The sequence below is a fragment of the Panthera uncia genome, chromosome B1 (genome assembly GCF_023721935.1).
Source record: "Panthera uncia isolate 11264 chromosome B1, Puncia_PCG_1.0, whole genome shotgun sequence".
Lineage (NCBI taxonomy): Eukaryota > Metazoa > Chordata > Mammalia > Carnivora > Felidae > Panthera > Panthera uncia.
In genome coordinates this window covers 85,901,896-85,916,858 of record NC_064811.1, presented here as the reverse complement: position 1 = coordinate 85,916,858, position 14,963 = coordinate 85,901,896, and positions in this window count along the sequence as shown.

Here is a 14,963-nt window from a genome sequence, read left to right as displayed (position 1 = left end):
CTGTTTTTTAAAACGTCTTTTAATTTTAGCCAATAGGTAAAAGTAAAGTATACAACTTATATATCACATTTTTAAAGGAATTTTGTTGCCCTCAATTTCATCTCCTTGCCCCACTATGGCCCAGATTGTGCACATGATGGTATGAGCCAATGTTGACCATAATCCTTACAGATGAGGCCAACACTTAAGAGGAGGCAGACCAACAATGGAGAACTAACTTGGATCCTCAAATGACCTCCTGGAGTGGAGCCACCTACTCACCTTGGGCCACAGATGAGAAATAAATAAACTCTGTTTTATCTAAAGCATCGTATTTTGGTAGCTCTTTATTATATCAGTTCAGCATGTACCTCAATTATATATCCATCAAATACAATGGATTACTATTTCCAAATAATCAGTGGTGTGTGTGTGTGTGTGTGTGTGTGTGTGTAGCAGATATCAGGTGACCAAAAGCTAAACAAAACCCAACTGTTCCTTTATCCTAGTTAGGATCGCCCTACATGACGATGGCTGTCAAACTTTAGAATGCATAAGAATTTACTGGGAAGCTTATTTAAAAAGATCATTTCTGGGGCACCTGGGTGGCTCAGTCGGTTGAGCGTCCGACTTCGACTCGGGTCATGATCTCACAGCTCATGAGTTCGAGCCCCGTGTCGGGCTCTGTGCTGACAGCTTGGAGCCTGGAGCCTGTTTTAGGTTCTGTGTCTCCCTCTCTCTCTGCCTGTGCCCCAGTTGTGCTCTGTCTCTCTGTCTCATAAATAATAAATTAATAAACATAAAAAAATAAAAACAAGGTAATTTCTGATTCTACTTCCAGAGATTCTCATCTGCTTGGGCAGGAGTATGGTCCAGGAGTCTACATTTTAAATAAGCATTACAGATAACTGTGATGTAAGTGGTCCGAGAAACTTTATGTGTAGATTTGTCGACACTATCCATGGAAAACTGTGTGTACTTTATGAAAAGTATGGATATGTAACAGAATAACAAGGGATGTGTCTAAATTCACAATTTTTTAGCAGAAAATTTTGAATATTATTACTTAGTTTATAAGTAATGTTATTATATTTACTCTTAAAAATTTTTTTTAACATTTTTATTTATGTTTGAGAGACAGAGCATGAGGGAAGGGAGGGCAGAGAGAGAGGAAGACACAGAATCTGAAGCAGGCTCCAGGCTCTGAGCTGTCAGCATAGAGCCTGACACAGAGCTTGAACCCATCAACTGTGAAATCATGACCTGAGCCGAAGTTGGATCCTTAACCAACTGAGCCACTCAGGTGCCCCTATATTTACTCTTTTAAAATCAGTTTGAATTTGGGGCACCTGGGTGGCTCAGTCAGTTGGGCGTCTGACTTCGGCTTGGGTCATGGTCTTGCAGTTTGGAGGTTTGAGCCACGCATCAGGCTCTGTGCTGGCAGCTAGGAGCCTGCTTCCGATTCTGTGTCACCCTATCTCTCTGCTCCTCCCCTGCTCATGCTCTCTCTCTCTCTCTCATAGAAACATTAATTTTTTTTTAAATCAGTTGAATTTAATTCTACCTAATATATACACAGAACTTGAAACACTTAATTCTGGGGGTGCCTGTGTGGCTCAGTTAGTTAACTATCCAACTCTTGATTTGGGCTCAGGTCATGATCTCACAATTTGTGAGTTGGAGCCCTGCATCGGACTCTATGCTGACAGCATGGAACCTGCTTGGGATTCTTTCTCTTCCTCTCTCTGCCCCTCCCCTGCTCATGCTCTCTCTCTCTCAAAATAAATAAATAAAATTAAAAAAAATAAAAAAGGAAACACTTAATTCTGTATGTTCTAAGATGTTTGAAATATGCAAAATTATGAATAATAATTGAATTATAGGAAGTGATTGAGAATCTGAAATATATATAAGAAAGGTATAAAACAGGAAATAGAATTCTTGCTGCAATATTCCGTTCTTTATGTAATAAACAAAGGTTCTAAACTTTAATTTTTTAATGTTTATTTATTTTGAGAGACAGAGCATGAGTGGGGGAGGGGCAGAAAGAGAGGGAGACACAGAATCTGAAGCAGGCTGCAGGCTCTGAGCTGTCAGCACAGAACCTGATGCGGGGCTCAAACTCAGGAGCCATGAGATCATGACCCAAACCAAAGTCAGATGCTCAACCAACTGAGCCACCCAGGTGCCCCTAAAGGTTCTAAACTTTAAATTAAGCAAACATAAATTCAAGGATAGAATGACAAACATAGTATTTGTTTTTTGGATATTTCCACAACTTGTTGAAACAGCCAGAAGTAAGCAAGCAGATAAGAAAAAGGAAAGGAAAAGAAGTACTAAACTTAGCCTCCTCTTGCTTCAAATCCTCAAGTTTAAAAAAGATTTAAGAAAAACTTTATGTTATAGTGCCTTGGAAGAAAGCAAAAGCCAACCTGGGATAAAAAAAAAAAAATGCCTCCATAAATATGGAGAACAAACAGAGGGTTACTGGAGGGTGGGGATGGGCTAAATGGGTAAGGGGCATTAAGGAATCTACTCCTGAAATCATTGTTGCACTATATGCTAACTAATTTGGATGTAAATAAGAATAAAATAAAATAAAATGCCTCCAAACCGCCTTAAACTCTTTCCTTCATTTTTGTAAAATTATGGGTCCTTTACCTCTGCTATATATTTGCTGTGAAGAAAAAAGGACCTATTTTTCAGCTGAAGACTTATTCTGCTTCCTCAGAATGCAAGAAAAACAAAAAGAGGAAAATTATTACCTAATGCAAATTTTTCTTCAAGGTAGCTATGTTCATTTTGTGGCGTGAAGCAGCTGACACAAGGAGGCCTGAGCAGCAACAGAGAAGCATGTTTCTCTTCCAGACAAGGGCTTTAAATGCTTCTCTCACTCAAAGGAGGAAACAAGTGGGACTTCACATCTATGCAACTTGAAAGTAAAGAGGTGGGGGCGCCTGGGTGGCTCAGTCGGTTAAACATCCAACTCTTGATTTCGGCTCAGATCATGATCTCATGGAGATCCAGCCTGAAGCTAACAGCATGGAGCCTGCTTGGGATTCTCTCTCTCCCTCTCTCGCTCTGCTCCCTCTCCCCACTTACACATGCTCTCTCTCTGAAAAATGAATAAACATTGAAAAAAAAGTGAGGAAGTGAAACTTTTCACACCTTTTAACTTTTTTACCTTCTCACATTTTCTTTTAGTGGGTTTTTCAAATGGTTAAGCAGTTTACCTTCAATGGACATTTAAAAATGCTCTCTTTTGGTGTTTTCATTCCAGAGGAAAGAATGTACTTTGTGCTCTGATATAACATTATTAGTGAGTATAAATTTTTCCTTCCAAGAGAGTCAAGAATTACTTTGTATAAACAGATTCTTAGAGCCTAAAGTCTTATTTGGCATACATATAAATTTAAAAATGAACTACCAATCAGCAATATCAAATTTCTTGACAACCTGTTATATATCTGGACTTGGGTGAAATAGTGTTATCTACTTTTTATTGCAAAGCAAAAATTCAAAGTTGGGTGTTTACACAAACATACTCTCAGTGTCATACCACTATGAGGAATAATTGGGTAACATAATGTTGGTAATATATAATGTGTCTGATTGAAGATTTTTAGGAAAAATAATTTTGAGGAAAGCAAGCCTATGTTTTCTTAGTGGATTTTTGTTTGCTTTTTAAACAAATGCTATTGACATAATTTTTTTTACTTTAAAATTGAGTTGCATGAAACAAGTGAAGGGGTTTAAGAGGTATAAACTTCTAGTTATAAAATAAATAAGCATGGGGATGAAAAGTGCAGCCTTGAGAATATATTCAATTAAAAATTTAAACAAAGTAAAAAAATTAAAAAAAAAATTTAAAAAAAGTAGCACTTTTTCCCCTTTTAGTGTTACCACCGCATTATTACCTTCTAGTTGTGAAATTTCATGATTTCATTATCATTAGAAAAATCTAGAAAGCTCTGATGCTATAATGCCTCTTAGCTTCCCACTGTAGTCTTCCTGTGTTAAGATGCTAACCTCTATACAGATATTTTGGTTTGTTACTTACCTTCTGTCCCCAAATGCTTCTGAGCTCCAAGACCCCCTTCTTTATAACAATGTCCTTTTTTTTGTCTATAACTGTCCACATGTTACTGAGGAAGAAGGGCCTAAAAACCTAGATCACTGGATTTTGTGGGTGAAGTTTTGCTTAATGATTGACTGAAAGATATTTGCATCAACAATATTGACAGTATTTTATGTAATTCATTAGACTAATTCTCAGGAAAAAAATAAGAAATACTCTTCTTGAGACTGTTTACTCAACAAGTTCAGAACTTAACATTTTAAAGTGTTTCCCTCCGAGCAGAAGCAGAAGATGGAAAGCATGAAGACTAATTTACTGTTTGACAGAGTTTGTTATTCAAAAACAGGCTTTTGTGGCCAATTCTAAGTGGCCGAGGTTTGGGGTAACCCTTTTGTGGTTTTACAAGTGATTGTCCTTAAAATCTGAGTTTCTTAAGATGAATCCACATACGCATCAGTAAAGACCACAGCTTCAGAGTAACCTCCCCACTCCCCATTCTATTTTAACCAATATATAAATGTGAATTTAGCCACAAGAAAATTGGCTGCATCCATAATGTCACGGTCCTCAGGACATCTGCCAACTATTTCAAAACATAGAGGGCATTGGCTGGCATCAGAGAGATAAATGGGATTTAGTTTTGAAAACTGATTTTGCAAGTGTTTTTGTTTCTACTATGCGTCACGGAATCTCATTCAAATATGTTTCGCGAAAGTGTGGTTACTACCATATTGATCCCTGAAAAAAGACAGGCACTGTACTTTTTGGAGGAGAAAATATTCTCATCGCATTAGGTTAAGGTTAATTTATGAACCCCAAGTACTTTTCATGTCAACATAGATTTTTCCATCTGTCCCATGGACAGCTACCTTGGACGAAAAGAACATCTACAAAAGCAAATATTTTATTAAAAGGTCCCGATTTCTTTAGAGAAGAATAATTAAATTTTGTTTTGTAAAAATTCAAAATAATGGTCACAGTTTATGATAAAAGAGACACCCACTTCCAAAGGTCCAGAAGTGTGTTGAAACTTTCTACAAATAGCTTACATGAGGGGGTTATACTGCATAATTGGATAGCCATTTTTTTCTTCCATAAAGAGCACAGAGTAAGATTTCTTATTAAAAACATGTGCTGGGGCACCTGGGTCGCCCCGTTGGTTAAGCGTCCAACTCTTGATTTCAGCTCAGGTCATGATCTCATGGTTGGTCATGAGATGTGGCTCTGTGCTGGGTGTGGAGCCTGCTTGGGATTCTCTCTCTCTGCCCCTCCCCCACTTGTGTGTGTGCGCACGCGCGCTCTCTCTCTCTCTCAAAAAATTAAAAACAAACATGTGCCAAAGATTTATTTGTCCAAATCTATATGTTATTTACCACTTAGAAAAATATTTATGTATAATTCCTTTCTTAGAACTGGTTAACAGCCCTTCTCAATCAAGGTAAACCTTAGAAATCAATCATATAGAGCTAAGAAAGTCAAGATCTATGTTACTTAATGGATCTTTTGTTTGTTTCTTACATTCATTTTCCAAAAGGATATTTTGATCCATAGAATGTACTACTTCCAGAATTTTTATTCTTGCTAGAATACTGTGTACACAAGTCATGGAACATGGGAAAATACTGACATTTAAAGTTTTTAGATTGTGGCAACTTTTAAAAACTAAGCAACTTTTCCATGATGCTATTTTTTATTTTTTTTATTGAACAATAGTTATTGAATGCAGAAGGTATATCTCTGTTATGGACCTTTATAATTACATTAAACAACTTGTAGTTCATCAAATTCCAATTAATTCTTCTGCTCATTAGTTTACATTTTAGGTATACCATACTACTATTTGATAGATACATACTCAGAATTGATCATTCCTGAAATAATACTTCAGGGAATATAGCCCTTAAATCCTTTAGAAAAATTCCAATAAAAGAACTGTGAGTCAGTGAGGGTCCCAGCTGGAAACAGAGGGCATACTCAAATAGTTTGAGAAGGATTTAATAAAGAGATATTTTAGATGTTTGGAGAAGACTTATGGAAATTACAAAGGAGAACACTATTATAACCTGTAAGCTTGAAGGGGCAAGATGAGAACTTTGGGCAAGAACCCTAAAGTAGAGCAGTGTATAAAGTAGGCCACCTTGAGAGGATCTATGACCTTAGGATAAAGGACAAAGCCAATCTGAGATGATCCCACAGGGAAGGAGTCAGGGAAGAAATATCCCAAATAGACTCTTCACCCTCTCTCTGATCCATTGCCAGGCATCCCATTGAGCTAAATTGCACTGTTTATTGTGGTAGCCTAGTTGCAGATGTCTACTGAGAACTTGAAACGTGGGTGTAAATGGAAAACGCACACCAAAGTTTGAAACCTTAGTATAAAAAAGAATGTAAAACATCACATTAATAATTTTACATTAATTAAAAACAGGAAGTGTAGTATTTTAGACCTATATATTCAATGTATGTATTATTAAATTTTAATTTTCATTATTAAATATGTGTTTATTATATATAACATACAATAGGTATTAATACTAATTCTACCTATTTTTAAATTTTCAAAATGTACTACTAGAAAATACTTATAAAATTAAAAAATATATTTATACAGTATCATACAACATCACATCATATACAACATATATTTTTCTTGGAGAGCACTGGATAAACTCAGCAAAAGTAAGGGGATATAGGAGTCTGTTGATGGTGTTCATTAGAGGCCAATTTCCTATAGCAGAAAGTAGGATGGAGAGGGATGGAAAATGGACCTGAAGAAGCCAACAAAGATATCTGGCTTGGGCTGTTAATAAAGAAAATTATCATAAAAAAATTGTCTGAAATAAGAGGGTATTTTTTTAATGCTTTCTATATAGTTGGCCTGTGGAATAGTTTGCTAATTCCACATCAATGAAGACTAATTTTTTTTTTTTTTTAAAGCAGCATTGGGAGTGAACCAAGTAATCAGCTGAGTCCTTTAGAATTATAAGTTTTAACTTTTATCCATTTTCCATGTTGCTTAATCTTAAATACAAATTGAAATTCATATTATAGAAATATCTTAGGTCTTCAAAAGATGGCTACAACAATCTTGACAAGTAGAAGACATAACAAAAACAGTCTTTTAGGTTGGTGTTTTGATAAAAAATATTTGATACAAATTTAATAAAATATTTGATAAAATTTTAGATAAAAAAGATGATAAAAATCTTGTTGAAAAACCTTTGCTTAATTTTAATGGCATCTATCTGTTTATTCAACAAATACTAAGTTTGAGCACTTTTTATATTCACCTATTGAACTTAGTCTAATATTAGAAAAGAGATATTTAGCAAGTAATCAAGCACATAAATAATATTAACTTCATCGGGTCTTATATATTATGAAGGAAGAATAATAGATTAACATAAAAATAATGACAAGTGTGACTTTTAGATTATTTTTTTAAGTTTATTTATTTTGAGAGAGAGAGAGAGAGAGAGAGAGAGAGAGAGAGCACGCGCACGCGCACACACACACGAGTGGAGGAGGGGCAGAGAGCGAGTGGAGAGAGAGATTCCCAAGCAGGGGGACAGTGCAGAGCCTGATGTGGGGCTTGAACTCACAACCTGTGAGATCATGACCTGACCAAAACCAAGAGTTGGACACTTAACCAACTGAGCCACACAGGCACTCCCTAGATTATTTTTAAAAATTAGAATGGCAGATTAGTTTTCTGTTGCTGTGCAACAAATTACCACAAATGTAGCTATTTAAACATCACCCATTAATTATCTTATGGCTCCGTAAATCAGAAGTCTGGCATAGTGTGACCGGGTTCTGCTCAGGGTCTCACAAGGCTGAAATCAAGGTGTTGGCTAGGATTTGTTCCCATCGGAAGGCTCTGGAAAAATATGCCCCCAAACTCAGTGCTGTTATTGGCAGATTTCAGCTCTTTGCAGTTGCAGGATAGGGTCCTTGCTTCCCTGCAGGCTGCCAGCCGTGGCTATGATTGCCTCCCACATTCTTTGGCTTACTCTACCTTTACAGCGGCATCAGCATGTGAAATCCTTCTCATGCTTTGAATCTCTGATTTCTGCGAACAGCCAGGGAAAATTATCTATTTTTTAAAAGGCTCATGTGATTAGGTCAGGTCTACCCGGTTAATCTTCCCAATTTAAAGTCAACAGATTTGGGACTTTGATTTCATCTCCAGAACCCCTTCACAGCAAGATCCAGCCTAGTGTTTGAATAACTGGGAGAAGGTATGTAGGTACACCAGGGCCAGGAACCTTGAGGGGCTATCTTAGAATTCTGCCTACCCAGATGGTTAGGAGGGAAAAAAGCCTCTCTGAGGAGCTTCCATGTGAAATAAGGCTGGATGATGTGGAAAAACAAAACAAAACAAAAAAACAAAACAAAAACAAAAGAGTCATAAGTAGATTGGAGGAGTAGGAGAGGAGGACATTATAGCCGGAGAATAGTAAGAGTCAAAATCCTGAGGCAAGGCGGAGATTTATATATTCAAGAAGCAGAAAGAGACCAGTAGGATAAGACTGTGGGTGTGGAAAAGTGTAGAGATGAGGTCAGAAAGGTAAGCAGACTTAAGACCAAGAGAAGTAATTTAGAATTTATCCTTATTGCCATAAGAAGCTATTGAAGGGTTTAATTGAGTTAGGGACATTTTCAAATGACTAAAGGAGATCTCTGGTTACTTTAGTGTCCTTATCAAAATGCATACTTGACCAAATTCTGGCGTATTAATTCTTTCTTTCCTGGTGATCTACCACACAGAAGTCAGATTCCTGCGCTCTTTTGGTAATGAGTGCAAGGCTTATATTTGAAATCCTTTTCATTGAATTTGTTTTTACAGTTTTGAGTGCTGTAAAAAAGTTTTGAGTATACACTACTGTTATACATGTTCTAAAGTGGATACAAATAAATATTGTGGAGAGAACATTAAAATTAAAGTCTTTAATCTCTGACTGTATAGCCTTTGATAGAAATTAAGAAGTTTGCGGGGCACATGGGTAGCTCACTCGGTCAGGCATCCAATTCTTGATTTGGTGGTTAGGTTTGTGAGATCAAGCCCCACGTCAGGATCTGTGCTCACAGCGTGGAGCCTACTTGGGATTCTCTCTCTCTCTCTCTCTCTCTCTCTCTCTCTCTCAAAATAAATAAACTTAAAAAAAAAGAAATTAAGAAGTTTGGTTCAATTAATATTAGAAAGATTATTTAAACAATCTTTTATATAAACTTGAGGGAACAAATGAAATTTTCTCTTACATGAGAAACAAATATGCTTTGTCGAGATTTTGAAATTTATTGATATAAGAGGCTACCTTATTTGACTTTTGCCACTTGGATAATTTTCACATTCCTTTCTGCACCCAATGTTCTGGATCGTCTGCATAGCATACCAAAAGCCCTGATATCTGAGATGATGTACATTTCAAATTGGCATTTCCTCAAAAAACTATAAAGGGAGTACAATTTCAAAAACTCTGGAAGCCTCTGGATGCATACATACCATCAAATTCTAGAAGTGAATGATGGCTATCTCCATGTGCCTATTATTTTTTAAGTACTAGAGTTTACCAGAGAAGGTTATGTAGTGAACAACCTTCTAGGGTCTTAAACTTTTTATACTTCTCAAATCTCTATTCTCTTCCTCTTTTTCTAGGCTCCACCCCTTGTTCACATTCCTCATATCTTCTTGTTCCATATTCTGCTTCCTTTACTGTCACAGAGTCTTAATCACCATATTATGCCTTCATACAATCTTTCAAGTTGTCCAACATGTCTAGAAAAATCTCATCTTTCATCAACACTGTACTGTAAAGCTGAAGGGTTTGCTCTAGGCAAAAATAGGAAAAATTATCCCTCATGTTCTTTAATCTTTCCTTTAAGTCTTGGTTGACTTCTTTTTAGCACCATAGGTCTCAGGACTTCTCTTCCAACATTAAACAGATGCAGCTAGAACATATTGGAAACCTCTCATGTGTATTAAAGCTTAAACAATTGATGAGTAGTTTCATGTGTGCAGGGAGTGTCTGCATTTTAGTATGGAGTAATTGGTTAATTCAAAGGTCTGAGGATTTAATCATGAAACTTTCAGAACCAGATTAGGTGCCAACTATGGCCAATGTTCTTATGAACTGCCCTGCTCAGGAAGGCAGCACCGGAGGCTGTTTGTGCATTCTTAGTACAGTCACACACTAATTTGACCAAAGTCGGTACCTGGCCAACCAAGACCTACCCATAAAAATACCAATGACCTATAAGACTGATTGGTCCAAAAGGTTCTACCCAAGAAAGGTGTGATAATTCATCAAGCCAATTAGCCCATCTTCTTCCAAAGTTTTGTCTTAGATTTTGGGGACAATTTCCCAGTAAGAGTGCAAGAGCAGAATGAGCAGGACAGTCGGGAAAAACAGAGATGCCATAGCAGAAAGACTATAAAGTAATAAAAGAGAAAATAATGGGATCCCCTTTCAATGTACTGAAAGACTGTTATTAAGTTCATAGAACAGTAAAAATACAAAGCTAAAAAATGTGAAACAGGTCTTTATGGAAGATTTATTTAAAAATTTGTGCAGAAGAGAAAAAAAGGACATCTGGTCTGACAGTATGAAGAATAAGGAGTGAATATGTGTTGAAGAGGGGATATTACAAAGGTTAGATATTTATTTTATTGTGCCCCATTAATTGAGTGTAGGTAGAATACATATGAATAAATTCTTTTCTGATCTATCTGAAATGACAAGGGCTTTTGAGAATACATGCTGTTTTTACATCTCATGGGCTAAAAGTGTATTTAGAATGCATTTGACATATGTCTCAGGAAACCAGGCAGAGTGGGGGACAGGGTGGGGCAGGAGGTACAGGCAATAGCCAAACTGGAGTTACCTAGGGTAAAAGAGATGTACCTGTTAATGTGTGGGAAATGATACCCAAGGCACTTGAAGGCAAGAGAAAACTCACATTAGGGCTAGAAGACTTCTATTTTGGCCCTTTCTTTTCTCTTCCTCCCTTCCTCCCTTTATCCTTTTCTCCTTTCTTTCTTTCTTTCTTTCTTTCTTTTTCTTTCTTTTTTAAAGAAATAATTATAAGACAGGTTAGGATGCTCACCCAAAGTTTCATAATTACCTGGGTACAGCCATTTGACTTCATGTATCTACCACACCATACACACGAGTGATATTTTGGACCTTCCAAACATCACCCCTCCAGTTCTGTCACCATTTATGAGATCTACTTCCCTTGTGTTTTCTTTTAAGGCAGGCTTTTCTTTTAAGGTTTATTTATTTATTTTGAAAGAGAGAGAGAGAGAGAGAGAGAGAGAGAGAGAGAGAGAGAGATTGATTCTCAGAGAGAGAATCCCAAGCAGGCTCCACACTGTCAGCACAGAGCCCGACATGGGGCTCGAACTCATGAACCGTGAGACATGACCTGAGCCGAAACCAAGAGTGGGTTGCTTAACTTGCTGAGCCACCCAGGTGCCCCAAGGCAGGCTTTAAAATCATAATTTTAAAACAACTTCACCTGTTTTAAATCAGGTTTTCTCAAACTTGAATATGAAGATTCTGATTCATTAGGTATGAGATTTTGTAGTTCTCATAGCTGCTGTAATGATGATGTTGATGATGTTAGTCTGTGGGCCACTGTTTGAATAGCAAGGAATTAGGTTACTGGGATCTCAAAACTTATCCTAAAATACCAGTGGAAATCACCAAGAAATTAATAGTAGGTATAAATGCCAAGTGAATTGTATTTCTCTAGGCTATTGAAGAAATATTTGTCAAAAGCTTACAGTATGATAGGCATTGTTCTAGAAAGAGAAAAGATGAAATTTTTACTGTCACTTCTATTACTATGATAAAACAAAGTACCAAAGTTGTACTAACTTAGAAGTCACTTTTGATATGCTCAAGCAGAGTTGCTTTCAAATGCACTTTGGACATAAATTACATATATTAAAAGACCTTTTCCAGGAAAAGATTCTTTCACTCGATCAGTATAGTGTTCCAGTTTCTAGAATTTAGAAATACTTTTGGAGAATACGCTTGGTAAAATGTTCCTTCAAAATAAAATATTTCACCAGTTAAACAAATGGAAAAAACATGTTTACTTTTAGTCCTCAGGGGAAAACCAGCTTATATCATATGGTATTTGAACTTGTTAAGCATGCGCAGAATGCTTTGTGTGACCCTCATGCTAGGATTGCTGATTTGCTTCCACAGCTGTCCCATGTTGTCTCTTGCAACATAACCCAGGTCAGGTTGACATGCTAAATAACTAACATTGCCAAGTGCCAACCAGAGAGAGCTAGCTCAAGTATTCGGTAGTGTCTTCCCTCATTGCAAGGGCAACACCTGCAGTGTTTATTAATCCAATGAGATGCTTTATAATTAGCATGGGGGCTGCATCAAGTGTCTAACTGTATACCTGACTGCAAGAAGGTGAGCTTCTATGAACCTTGAAACTCTCTCAACACGTTCTTGAAAGTCTCTCAACACACGTTCAGTTTTGCAGCTATCAGTTGGTGGCTTCGAGAGTAAAAAAAAAATAGCAGTCATGCTGTTGCAACAGTGATTTCCCCAGCCTCTTCTTTCAGTTAATGAAGTGTTGAAAGTTTGAGACCTGTTATTGGTGGAACGAACAAGAACCAAAAGAATACTACTTGCTGGAAAAGTCTTTAGAATTTAAAACTTACTCAAGTCATGTTATCAGAACTGTATTTTGTATGAATTTACTAATTCATAATGCATTTATTCATGAATGAATATCTTTGTATCACAAAGGTGTAAGCTACTTGTGAGCAAAGATAGTGCCACCTGTCTCTCCACTGTGCTGGTATACAGCCTTGTTCATTGTAAGTTCTCAGAGTTGCTTAGTGAATAATAATAACAAGATGCAGTTCAAATACTTGTCTTCTTTACTAGCATCTAATTTCCTCTGCTTACACCAAAGAGGTTTTTTTAGCCCACTTCTTGCCTTCCTGACAATGGCTGGATTAAAAATTAGACTAGTCCCTCAATGCAGTTTGGATGAATTCCCATTATTCCACAACTCACTTTTCTACAAAACAAAAAAGTACAGATAACCTAAAGTGTCTGAATATCTTCTTGTATAGTCCAAACCCTGAGGGTTGGCTTGGGGAATACAGTAGGTAGCATTCGAGAGGTGAATTCCTTCCCACATTGGTTTCAGGAGGGCCAGATTTTGCTCTTCAGTTTCCCCTCAAGCACATATATTCTGTGGGGCTCAAGAAATAATATATCTGGATATAATTTTGCAATTTTTTTTCTGAAAAAATCTCTCATATCCCTATTAGTCTATTACTTAATATAATATCTTATATGGTGATGGAACTAGGGCACTGAAGATGTCTTCAAGGAATATTACCCATGAATATTCTGGCTATAATGGAAGTGATCCTAATTATAGAACAAAGCCCTATAGTATTAAAGATGTGCCTTATGCTGATGACCCCTAGACCCAATTACTTGCTAAGTAAAAGTGGCAGATTAAAGAGAACCAATGGCACCTGATGTTCACCTAGCACCACTGCCTGCCAAGCGTTGTACTAAGAACTTATATGCATCAACTTATTTGATATTCATGATAACCCTATAAAGTATACATAACTTTTGTGCCACTTTAGAGATGAGGAAATGGAGGCAGAGAGAGATATTAAGAAATTTACCCGAAGATACTCATCTAATATGGACAAAGGAATTCAAACCCAGATTTTCCCCCATTCTTTTTTAATTGTTTATTTATTTATTTTGAGAGAGAGAGAGAGAGAGAGACAGAGAGAGAGAGAGAGAGAGCACATGAATGGGGAAGAAGGGGCAGAGAGAGAGGCGAGAGAGAATCCCAAGTAGGCTCCACACTATCAGTGCAGATCCCAACATGGGGCTCCATCTCATGAACTGTGAGATCATGACCTGAGCCGAAATCAAGAATTGGTCATAGAGCCCTCATTCTGATCTCTAGTGTACTGTCTCTCTTCTAAACCAAGCTTCTTGTGAATGGCAAATAGAATTGTTGCCAGTTCTAAAACCATACTGTAAAAGGTGAAAATCTAAAGTAAATGCTCTCACCAAATTGGCATAAACAGTTTTTCTAATCTTGAAAATATGATTTTTATGTCTTGAAAAGATGGTTTTATAGCAGAATAGGCTGAGGAGTAGTGGAGATTTAACATAAATTTCACATAGATAGTCTGTAGCAGAGGTGAAGAGAGAATTTTTATTTGCTGACACCCCAAAAGATATATTTAATATGGTAGACGTTGCTACATGCATGCATATCTTTTAAAGAGTGATTAGCATGAATCTACTCTCATAACAGTAGCAAGTTCTAAGGAATTAACTCCCATTCCCAACCTAATTTTAGTCTCTAACAGATCAACTTTTCCTTGTGCTCATGACTTTACATGGTTGCATCAAAATGCAGATGTAATTTTTAATTCTATACACTTTGCTTGACACTACATATTAGCATTTTCTCTTTTTCTTGTATAGTCTTATGTTTTATGTACAAAATGTTTTATGTACTTGATGTATGTTTATGCAAACATTCATTATTCTTGAGCATTTTCTTTCCCCCTCCTTTTCTTTTAAGTATCTGAAATGACTATCTTGTTATGTATAGTTCACTTTTCTTCCTTCTTTCCTTCCTCCCTCCCTTCCTTCCTTCCTTCCTTCCTCCCTTCCACCCTCCCTTGCACCCTCCCTCTGTCCCTGCCTACCTGTCCTCTGTTTCCCTTATTCCCTTTCTCTCTCTCTTTCTCCATCTTTTTAAGATAAATTGTGAGAAGTTATCAAAGAAAAAGATTTTTGCAACTCTTGAAAATTTGCCAATTTAGCAAAAATGTATTAACTTATGCTGAAATTAGTAATGTATGTATCATTTCTTTTCA